This window comes from Oncorhynchus keta, chromosome 9 (genome assembly GCF_023373465.1).
Source record: "Oncorhynchus keta strain PuntledgeMale-10-30-2019 chromosome 9, Oket_V2, whole genome shotgun sequence".
Taxonomy (NCBI): domain Eukaryota; kingdom Metazoa; phylum Chordata; class Actinopteri; order Salmoniformes; family Salmonidae; genus Oncorhynchus; species Oncorhynchus keta.
Window position 1 is genome coordinate 35,783,383 of NC_068429.1, and position 12,800 is coordinate 35,796,182.

Consider the following 12,800-nt stretch of genomic DNA (forward strand, 5'->3'; position numbering starts at 1 on the left):
TGGTCTGAGTTGGGAGAAAAAAACGGAAAACTAGCTGTTATTGGCAGAGAGGTTTGGAACTCTCTTTCTTATTGGCCTATTAACCAAATTCCTGCTATCACCAGGCAGACCAAAACACCATCCCACCAAAACAGGCTGCAATTTCAGGCAGCCTTTTCAAACAGCTCTAACATGAAAAGGGAATTATAATACTTTTCACAATTTCACAGTATTATTCCAAACTCATAGTGTTGAAATATATATAAAAATATATCCAAAGAAAACCAGCAGTATTAAAGACAGCAGTGCTGCACTGAAAAGAGTGGCTTGGCTTGGAAGTAATTGCACAAGCCAAGCAGAAGAAGAGAGGATGAGGAGATGAATGACTTCTCACTGTTTTGGTTTGTATTCAGAGGCTACTCAGGCTAGCTATTAGCAGTTCATGATGTTTTTCTATCAGTTACGATAGAGTGAACACAGGATGAATGTGTGGCAAGGTCAAGGTACAAATATCCCTTAGGAACCTGTGATTGTATATTATACTGGACATTAATAGATGTTATAAAAGCATATAAAGTACCCATTTGAAATTAATACAAAGCTGATGGTATTGCCATATATTTTATGGGAATTGCCATGTCACCAATGTTTACACAATCCTGCCTCTAAAATTAGCCTGCACTGTTGTATTTTCCCTATTTAAACAGTGATCTGAGTCCTTTCTCTTTGCTTTTCTATAGACAGATGATTGACTAGAGATTGGTCCTCTTTGACCTCTCATGTCGTTTCTCCCAACAGTCAATTAGGAGGTTAATTTCCTATTGAACTCAATCAAGATAACAGAACACACAATGCTAATCACAGAGGTCTCTCCTGAAGAGTGCTTAAGATTTCCACCCAAAGACCTTGTTTCTAGTTTCTAGTTACCTTCTGAAATCATTTGATTAATGACAGAGCATTTTTGTTTGCACTGATCTCCCTGCTGCATAGGCAGACTTAATGAGGTGTTCAAAGCCTCTCCTGCTCCTTTCCTACAGAAAGTAGGGTTTCATTCAGAATGTGAACTGGAAAGCAAAGCCATTTGATCACATTGCTTGTCAAATATCTGAATGTCATTCCATTCACTGCTTTGATTATCTTATCACCGCAAACCAATGGTGTCACTTGCAATTTTATAAGAAGCAGTTCTTGTTACTTTGTAAAAACGGAGTCTACTGTGCTATCATATATCAATCCATTAAATCAGTTTCAAATTACAGTCAGATCAATAGACTCTAGCAGGAACAGCCGGCTTCCCTGCCCCCCTCGTCTCTTCTCTTCACCTGGGGATGCTAATATTGTCGAGAACTGTCAATTTGTTATACTTCTGTGGAACTGTGTGACTTTATAATGAGCAAGGTATAGGCAAGGAAAGAAGATATATATATATATATATATATATATATATATATATATATATATATATATATATATATATATATATATATATATATATATATATATATATACATATATATATATATAGACAGACAGACAGACAGACAGACAGACAGACAGACAGACAGGCAGTGAAGTTTTTCAGTTTGTTGCTGTGGGAACTGTTGCTAAGCAGTGTTTAGGAGGCTTAGAACATAAGGAGAGAATAAAGTTAAACAGACATAAAGGGGGGGTGGACAAAGTGATGAGAAGAACATTTTGAATGAAGAAAAAGAAGTAGAGAGCAAGCAGATAGCAGCATAAAGGGAAGACTCGAACTCAATGATCCCAAGGGTTGAAATCGACATACTGTAGGTAGAAATTAAAATGACCAATGCAAACATGTTCTCTCAGCCATCTCAGCTATCCAAAAACGCATCTTCTCTGAGAGAAAGGGAAGGTATAAGCAGGTGCAGATGTCTCTTTAATTCATTAAATAATAATAGAGTAATAAGTAATTATGTTTTAAGAGCCAATCAATTAGTGTCACACAACGATCTACCAAGTAAGGCTTATACTCTTTAATGTGATTCATTTCTTTGGTATTTCGTTACACTGCATGTATTAAATTCAACTGTAATTTCTGTTACAGGGACCAAGCTAAAAAAAGATTCCATATTTCCATGAGTCTGTCCCTGTGTGCCTCTGGGTGCTTTATCTCCCTACAGGTCGATCTCATTCCTGCAGACACGATGGCTATTTTTAGCCTAGTGACTAGTACGCTCCAGCTAGCGCTTGGTGTCCCTGGTGATTACACACCAATGGTGAGTCTAATTGAGAATGCGAGTGTGTGTGTTTACTTTTTCATCATATCTTCTCCAACAATGGATGCTGTTGGACCATGCAAACGTGCATGCAATCACACACACAATAACCCCTCGGTCTTTGCCACGTTATTTCATCTATTCTATCCGTCCCTTTCTCCTCTCTATACTTTCATCCCTCAGCCTGTTTCTTGCACTCCTTCTCTGTCATCTCTTGTTTTTCCCCTCTGCAATCTCACTCCTACTCTCTGTCATCTTTTCTCTGCTTGCTTTACTTGCCACACACCTCCTCTCTGTCATCCCATCCATACCCCTTCCTGCCAGCCTGCAGATTCAATCCAGTATCGCTTTTTTTGTTGCTTACATACTGACTATCATGTGATGTTAAGCAGATTCAAAAAATCTATTATGCATTGATAATATGCATGAAGTATAATAGCAGACGTCAAAATATAAGTATTGGAGATTTTGAGGAAATGAAAATGTATACCTCACTAATTTAGGGTGGGTGATACAGTATTGAAAATCCCAATGCTAGGATTCAGAGTGCTTGGGAAAAGGGAGACGAATGGGAAAACAAGTCAACGTCACCATACAGGTACCATATACAGTAGGTACGTAACAGAGGCACATGTGTACCCATTTACAAATAATGTCAGAAGTTCACATCATGCATTATTTGGGACACACTGTGTTAGCCAAAAAAAAGGATCTGACCATCTCAAGGGAACACACAAAAAGCTGAAATGTCTTGAGTCAATAAGTATTCAACCCCTTTGTTATGGCAAGTCTAAATACGTTCAGGAGTGAAAATTTGCATAACAAGTCACATAATAAGTTGCATGGACTCACTCTTTGAGCAATAATAGTGTTTAACATGATTTTTTAATGACTACCTCATGTCTATACCTCACAGTTCCCTCAGTCGAGCAGTGAATGTATAGCAACAGATCAGGGAGGTTTCCATGGCCACAAAGAAGGGCACCTATTGGTTGACGGATATATTTTTTTATTTTTAAAGCAGACATTGAATATCCCTATGATCATGGTGAAGTTATAAATTGCACTTTGGATGGTGTATCAATACACCCAGTCACTACAAAAATACAGGCGTCCTTCCTATCTCAATTGCCGGAAAGGAAGGAAACTGCTCAGGGATTTCCCCATGAGGCCAATGTTGACTTTAAAACAGTTACAGAGTTGAATGGCTGTGATAGAAAACCGATGATGGATCAACAACATTGTAGTTAGTGTGCCTTCAGAAGGTATTCATGACCTTTGACTTATTACACATGTTGTTGTGGTACAGCCTGAATCCAAAATTAAACATATAGATTTTTCTAACCCATCGACACACAATACCCCATAATGACAAAGTGAAAGTATGTTATTAAAAATGAAATACAGAAATATCTCATTTACATAAGTATTCACACCAATGAGCCAATACTTTGTAGAAGCAACTTTGGCAACAATTACAGCTGTGAGTATTTCTTGGGAAGTCTCTAAGAGCTTTCTACACCTGGATTGTGCAACATTTGCCAATTATTCTTTTGAAAATTCTTCAAACTCTGTCAAATTGGTTATTGATCATTGCTAGACAGCCATTTTCAGGTCTTGCCATAGGTTTTCAAGTAGATTTAAATCAAAACTGTACCTTGACCACTCAGGAACATTCACTGTCTTCTTGATAAGCAACTCCAGTGTATATAAGTCTATAAATATTTCACAGGCAGTGAAGTAAAACTGCAAAAAAAATGTGGCAAAGAAATTAACGTTATGTTAATACAAAACGCTATGTTTGGGGCAAATCCAACACATCCCTGAATAACACTCATATTTTCAAGCATGGTGGTGGCTGCATCATGTTATGGGTATGCTTGTCATCGGCAAGGGCTAGGGATTTTGGGGGGGGATAAAACAGGCAAAATCCTAGAGGAAATGTCACGACTTCCTTCGAAGTCGGTCCCTCTCCTTGTTCGGGCGATGTTCGGCGGTCGACGTCACCGGTCTTCTAGCCAACGCCGATCCACTTTTCATTTTCCATTTGTTTTGTCTTGTCTTCCCACAAACCTGGTTTCAATTCCATCAATTACATGTTGTGTATTTAACCCTCTGTTCCCCCCATGTCCTTGTCTGGTATTGTTTATTGTAAGTGCTTGTGCACATTATGTCTGGTGTGCGTCGGGTTATGTACCCATTCATTGATTGTTCTGTTTTCCGGTGGGTTTTATTATTAAACTGCGCCGTTGGAAACACAGTTTTTTCTCACCTGCGTCTGACTTCTCTGCCGCCAGTACGAACCCCTTACAGGAAAAGCAGGTTCAGTCCGTATTAAAACAGACACTAGGAGACAAATTCACCTTTCATCAGGACAATAACCTAAAACACAAGGCCAAATATACACTGGAGTTGCTTTTGCTTACCAAGACAACACTGAATGTTTGTGAGTGGCCTAGTTACAGTTTTGACTTACGGTTTGAATATCTATGGCAAGACTTGAAAATGGCTGTCTTGCAATGATCAGCTACCAACTTGACAAAGCTTGAAGAATTAAATAATAATAATAATGTGCAAATACTGTACAATCTAGGTGTGCAAAGCTCTTGGACCTGGCCAGAAAGACTCACAGCTGTAATCAATGCCTAAGGAGATTCTGACATGTATTGACTCAGGGGGTTGAATACTTATGTAATCAAGATATATATTTTTTTCTTCCACTTTTACATTACAGAGCATTTTGTGTAGATCATTGACAAACACATGACAGTTAAATCCATTTGAATCCCAATTTGATAACACAACAAAATGTTGAAAAAGTTAAGCTGTGTGAATACTTTCTGAAGGCATTGTATGAGTATGTCAAAACAATATAGCCTATTTGTATGTATTTGCAAAATTTATACAGCCAAAAATGAGCAACTAATATTGAGCAACTGATTTCAGGTTTTAGTATAAATAAATTGTGCTGGAGTTCCTCTTTAAAACACTTGACCCATAGAGTAGACAGAGTAATACTGAAAAGCCATTTCACTCTAATGAACTCCATCCTAAGTAGTTAAATACTTGAGGGCTGAGCACTGAGCAGTTAAGCAGCAGGCTATGTTGTGGTTTTTAATCAGACATTAACAAAGCTTACAGCTTAATTACTCTTAATACCAAGAGTGTGACTGTACTCACTTCAATTTACCAGATAACCTCAGAGGATAGAAAGCAGAGAAAAGTTGGACTGGAGTCAATTTTACATGTATTAGACATTTTTTGCTTGATCTTTACTGCCATCAAGTGGCCATACATGGCAATAGCACAGTGTCTCTTGTTCAATACTCTGATGAACAACACGAGGGATATAACACTGTTCCATAATGAATTAAGCTTCTATAGAACTTTATTTGTGTGTAACAAAACAGCATATTTACAAAGTATGTGGGTAAAATAGGAATAAACAGTTAGCCTAGAGTACATTATTGAGAAGAGCAGTATGATGAGGATAAACAATCCGTGGCAAACATACTGTATCCACCAGACAACTTCAATGTTTCTTACATAACACATAAAACCTCGCTCTAGTTATGTTGTCATTAACCATGATATAGTACACACCATTCCTACAGGATTTAACTGACTGTAACATATTGGGAAGTGCAGAACCGCCAAACGTCTTTAAGGGTAACCTTCCACTAGCACCAGACAGTCTTCTTAAAAGGGTTCAGTCCAGGTGTTGTCAGACGTGCTTTAGGTCAGGTTGACGATTAGGATGCATCCTCGTCAATTTTTAGGTGCCAGGTAGTTCTTGATGTGGCCGATGTCTGCAATCCTGTACTCCATCACTGGAGGGAAAGAGCAAACAGGTTGAGACGGTCTTACACACGTTAACCTTGAACAGAAACCTGAGTTTTCAGGGCCAACAGTGATCATGGAAGTTATCAACAGCTAACTTGTTACCATACTATTACCACTTCAATCCGTTCTGTACCGCTACTTACTAATAGGCAGCGTGAGTAAAGGACGGCCTTGGTTGGCTTTGAGAGTTGCAATTAAAAAGGAATAAGTAAGTGGTGTGACTCTATGTGAAGTCTTCCCTCTGTAGTCTCTGGGCATGTAGTGTACCTAGAGGGACGCCAGCTGACATGCAGAGGGTGACCGTGTTGGAGAGAGAGGAGTAGCTCTGGAGAAGAAGTTCAGGTAGTTGAGGGTAAAGATCAGCCGTACTGGTTCTTTGATCTCAATGTTCACCTGTAGGAGACAGAATCAAAAATGGGTCACTTTGGAATTATGGCTCTCGCTTTCTTCAGCTTGACCCATGTAAATGTAATCAGCCTCAAATAACCCAGAGGGTGGAGCAAAATTAGGAATTAGGCATTTTTCTGCAAAATGGTTTTATTATGCAAAGTTCTCTGTTAAAATAGTACTTGTGCTGAGCCTTTTGACAGATTGATTTAAAAGGTCATGTAAGTCGGGGTAACAGGTAGCCTCGCAATTAAGAGTCTTAGGCCAGTAACCGAAAAGTCGCTGGTTCGAATTCCCGAGTCAACTAGGTGAAAAATATGTTGATGTGATCTTGAGCAAGGCACTTAACCTTAATTGCTTCAGGGTCACTGGATAATAATGGATGATCCCTGGCCCTGATCCCGCTTTCAAGGGGAGTGGGATATGCAAAAAACACATTTCCAGTTCACACATGTGTATAATACACACTTGTACATGTGAAATAAATGTAACCACCCATCTAATTATTAAGTGTGCAGTGCACTTGGCTCAAGTCAACAATCCAAACAACTACAGTAATTGCTATTGAAGTGGTCGGCCTAGTGGTTAGTTGCCTGACTACAAATGATGTCCTGTCAGGGCGTGTGAGTATGTGTGTGGAGGCAGCCAGGCCTCTCTCACTGACTCATCCTCATTGTCCACAATGTTGGTCTGGGACAGCTTGATGTTGCCAGTGCTCAACTCCCCACTGGCTGAGAACTGGACCCCGCCTTCCACACAAGTGATCATGACAGCATCCCTGATTTGGGACAGGTTTCTACAAATCCGTGAGAATTCGCCAGACGGCATTTTCACCACACAATTGTGCTCTTGTTCCTAAAGAGAGAACAGGATATGGTGCGAGCTAAACATTTTGCCAGCTCCTCCACTTTCACTGTACATCAATGGACATTGAAAAGATCACATCTAAATTGCACTGAACCGATTGTGAATAAGGAATAAAGATTGTTACTGGAATACGGAGCTGTTCCACATCCAAGTCCATCAACTTAGTCTCATAGTCAGAGACTTTCTCCTGATCTAACAACACAGAGACAAGGTTATACACTAGGACATGCCTCAGAAAATATATGACCTTCATACTTGGAACAGGTCACTCAGCAGGTGTTTACAAAGAGTGTGTGTATGTGGCCAGCCTGGTCTCATAGACTAAACATAACATAGTAAATGTAAATCGGGGACAAATGATTTGTTAAGTTTGGTATGGTTACATAAGACAGTTACTTAATATCCTTTTTACTGCAGCGGGCTAAATCAGGGTCACACAGAGTGATTCTTGGTAGTCTTGAACAAATCTACTTTGAAACAAAAGTATACACCTCACACACATGGTTATGGGCTTATGTAGCATGTTAGATATATAGTTGAAATGTATTCAATCTTGAGTTTGCATCCCAATATTACACTTTATATCCATCACAGAAGACTGAAGTATATGAAAACTGTTTGACATACCGTAGAAACCGAGTTTTCATTGTAAATAAAAAATAAGTATTATGAAAAATATTAATAACATTCCACCCAAGAGGCCAAGTAAGTTTAGTCATAGTTCTGACTGAAATGTATACATAATTTAGTCATTATTCATAAAAATCCCTTAACATAGAGTGACGAGATCCTGAGGCCCATTGTCGTGCCATTCATCACCTCATGGTTCAGCACTATAATGCACGGCCCCATGTTGTAAGGATCTGTACACAATTCCTGGAAGCTGAAAATGTCCCAGTTCTTCCATGGCCTGCATACTCACTTGACATGTCCCATTGAGCATGTGTGGGATGCTCTGGATCGACGTGTATGACAGGATGTATCCAGCAACTTCACACAGCCATTGAAGTGGAGTGGGACAACATTCCACAGGCCACAATAAACAGCCTGATCAACTCTATGTGAAGGAGATGTGTTGCGCTGCATGAGGCAAATGGTGGTTACACCAGATACAGACTGGTTTTTTGAGCCATGCCCCTTGCTTTTTTTTAATGGTATTTGTGACCAACAGATGCATATCTGTATTCCCAGTCATGTTAAATCCATAGATTAGGGCCTAATGAATTTATTTCAATTGACTGATTTCCTTATATGAACTGTAACTCAGTAAAAAAATTGAAATTGTTGCCTGTTTTTTTGTCCAGTATAAATGGAGTGTCTTGGATTTACATACAGAATAATATGAAATGCTCTGAGACCTACTTACTGGCCTACTTACTTTCAGTCTCAAACATCAGAAGAGTCTCTGCAGTGTCATTTGCACGTAGGGTGATGATGTCCTCATTCCCTGCACACCTCAAAATCTTGGACATGCTGCCAGTAAGCCAGCAAGTGTTCATTTTAGCTAAACTCAACAGAGTTGTCAATGAATGCCAACTCATGAAAATGAATGCACACTTTGTTCACGCATCTGGTTAGGTTGACTCCCATAGCGAGTGTGCGATCACAGCGATACCAGTCGAATCCATCGCTTCGCAAGTTGAGGTGCACGAGGGAAACATGTGATGAGTCCATACTCTGGAGGGAGATACCCGAGGAGCTCACATCCCAGCAAGCTTCAGTGATAAGGTATTTCAGAGCGTCCAAAACTTTCTTTAGTATTAAACCTGGGGTCAATCGTGCCTCAAACATTTAGCTTTTGTTTGTGTTTTCTTTGCTGATTTGGAAAGCAGTATTTAGGATCAGCTGATGGTAGCTTCTGCTACAGGTCGAAATATGCGTAAGGAGCCCTCCTAATGTTATTCCCACAATTAAATGTAGGCCGCGTTCCAGAACGTCTACAAAGCAGTCCTGTTGCACAAGTAAAACCACACGAATATTCTGGCATGATGTGAGGTACTTGGTGTAATAATTGTTTTTAATTGTATTTATTTATCCTTTATTTAATCATAGAAGTCACAATGAGATTTAAGTATATTTTTCAAGTGAGCCCTAGCCAAGAAAGCAGCATACATTAAGTTACACATGAGACAACACAACAATGAATGCAAGTTAAAACAGTGCATAAGATCATTTAAAATGTTTAAAACATGTGCAATCTGTGGTCAACAGCCATCCAATCTGAGATTTCAAATCATCAAGCAGAATAAAATGATCTAGTTTCATGTCCTTTTGCGAAGTGTTCCAAGATGATGGGGCAGCAAAGCTAAAGGCTTTTACCAAACTACGGTCCTGTGTTGGGAACATTATATAAAATACAGTTCTGTGATCTTAGATGGTAATGTCAATTACTCTGTAGGGTGAGTAAAGTGCTTCAATTTATTGGCAGCTGCCATTAGATGGCTTTATAGACAACCATGTACCAGCGAGTCTGTCGACTTACAGTTAAGGATGGCCATCCTGCCAACTGATAGAAGGTACAGTGACGTGTGAGAGGTCTTGTGTTGATTACAATTCATAATTGTATGGTACTGGATAATTTTGTTTTCAGCAATAAATCAGGTATTTTGTTTAAAACTAACATTTTGTTTGACTGGTTGTTCCTAAAATTATGAATTGAATCAAACATAAACACGTTCTGGATTTAAATTAATTCTGGATTTATTTATTTTCTTATTCTCTCCACCCCAGTTCAGTATTTCCATGTGTAGTAAATGTCCATCTCCTTCCATTCCTGGGTCCTGTGTGTGCACTACATGATAACAGGCACTTTGACCACTAGATGTCGGTATTCTGCTTCTGATTCAGTGGTAGGCTATTTCAGTGGAAGGATACGCAGAACAAAAGGGATGGAGGGTGTGTTGTAAATTCACTCTGGGAAGCCAGAGTGTGCTCAGAGTGCACTCTGGGTGTTAAAAAGTCAGAGTCTTGTCAGATTGTCTGTTCCTAGATTCAGAGAGTTTCGCTCTCGGAGCTTTCAGAGCGCAAACTGGACGTTCAGGCCAAGGAGTAGGGTTGATCCTAGCCTTCGGACCTCACAACGTCAGTCAAGCACCCAAGCTAACTGGCTAAAGTTGGCTAGCTTGCTAGCTACATTCAGACACAAATAAGAGAACACCTCACTCTGACCATTTTACTGTTTTCAATGTATCTCCAGCGTTCTTGACTAACTGTGCTGCTGGCAAAAATGTCATTTATTTTCTAAATTGGCGAAGTTTACTGACACCGGTCATACTCAACGGGTGTTGCGTGTTCGTAAATTCATCAGTTATTCTGCGCTCTGGCACACAGACAACAGTGCTCTGAAATTGGAGTAGATAGCCAGAGGGAATTTACGAATGCACCTAAGTTATCCTTTGTGACAAGGCTGACACACTTCAGTTGACGCAGTATCTACGCTGCAATAGTCTACGTGCCAGGGGGCTAGGGTCACTCTGTTTTATCTGGAGTACTTCTCCTGTCTTATCTGGTGTCTTGCGTGAATTTAAGTATGCTCCCTCTAATTCTCTCTCTCTCTGCTGGTCATCTATGAACATTTGAATATCTTGAAGAACAATCTGACCTTAAATGGCCATGTACTCTTAAAAATCTCCACAGCCAGAAGAGGACTGGCCACCCTTCCGAGCCTGGTTTCTCTCTAGGTTTCTTCTTAGGTTCCTGCCTTTCTAGGGAGTTTTTCCTAGCCACCGTGCTTCTACATCTGTATTGCTTGCTGTTTGGGGTTTTAGGCTGGGTTCCTGTATAGCACTTTCCCAATATGAACCCATAATTGGTAGATAATCAATTATCTCCATACTTTATCACCATTCTGCAGTCCCTACTTTCATCTCAGGCTAAAATAACAATTTATTTTCAAGGACACATCCCACAACCCCCTCTCCAGAATGGCATTGCTGCGCTTGCAGCACTATGTGGACAGAGTGATGTTCGAGGGCCAGTGTGCAGACTATGGGTTGATGAATGTCTGTACCCGCAAGGTGATGGTGGCCACCACAGGGGATCACTGGAACATCTGACCCAGTGTGAGATTAGGAGGCTGCTGGCCAGAGAGAGAGAGAGGCCATCCAGAACCTGGGGGTAAGCCAGGGGGGCTGCGCTGTGCTCTGGTGAGGAACAACATGGTCACCCCAGGGGAGAGGTCCATGGAGCTACGCACCAAACAGAGGCCCAGCCGGGGTGTGGCCGTACGCCGGACACGCTATCTCCTTCTGGTTCTCCTCGGCAACAGAGGCATCAGCAGTGGAGTCCTCAACCATAAAGCCTATCAGATGGCTGCATGCCTCTGCAATGTAGGACAATAACTTGCATGAATGCACTGCTTACCTGAACTCTTGCGTTTCTCCAGTGTCATCGACAGTAAAGGATCTATAACAGAGTAAAACTGAGTTGAAACTGTCCAAAACTGTTTACACTGTCTCCTAAGGTTACTGACATATTTGTTCTTCTTTAACTGCAGTGACCTGGTATGCAAGACCAGTACACACTATAGTCTATCATTTTCATCACGTCAGCCACAGAGAGTGAACTAGTATGCAGTGAGTGACCTAGTATGTAAGTACTCAGTAGTCTGTATGGTCAGGTCCCGCATTGTTATTACGTTATTATGTCAGCCACAGAGAGACCAGTATGAACACGCAATGTAACACTAACTGACAGTTTAAGGGTTAAGAGTCAGACACTCAGTTTAACCTCTACAGGATGTAGAGTGTCCCCCCCGCGGGACGTCCCCCCCAGTTGTCATAGGCTAATGTGATTAGCATGAGGTTGTAAGTAACAAGAGCATTTCCCAGGACATAAACAGATCTGATATGGGCAGAAAGCTTACATTCTTGTTAATCTAACTGCACTGTCTAATTTACAGTTGCTTTTACAGTGAAATAATACCATGCTATTGTTTGAGAAGAGTGCACCGTTATGAACTTGAAAATGAATTAATAAAACATTTAGGCACATTTGGGCAGTCTTGATACATTTTAAACAGAAATACAATGGCTCATTGGATCAGTCTAAAACTTTGCACATACACTGCTGGCCAAAGTCTAAATTGCACCTAGATTCCTAAGTCATGTATTGGCCTTTTTCTTGCATTTTTAAGATGAAAAAATTACAAAAAACTTGTGTTTTGTTCTTTGTATTATCTTTTACCAGATCTAATGTGTTATATTCTCCTATATTAATTTCACATTTCTACAAACTTCAAAGTGTTTCCTTTCAAGTGGTGTCAACAATATGCATATCCTTGCTTCAGGTCCTGAGCCAAAGGCAGTTAGAGTTGGCCGTCATTTTAGACGAAAATTGTGAACGTAAAGGCCCATTGCAGTCAAAAGTATGTTTTTCCTGTGTTTTATATCATATTGTACAACAGCTGATGAAACTAACACTGAAAATGTGTGAAAAAATTTGATCAGTGTTATTCCTGGTTGGATTTTCAACAAGATACTATCT

General features: G+C 40.1%; 1 pseudogene; it reads right to left on the reverse strand.

Moving 5' to 3' along the window:
• Positions 1-5,589: 5,589 nt before the first annotated feature.
• Positions 5,590-9,211, reverse strand: LOC118387652 (proliferating cell nuclear antigen-like; annotated as a pseudogene).
• Between the last annotated feature and the right edge of the window lie 3,589 nt (positions 9,212-12,800).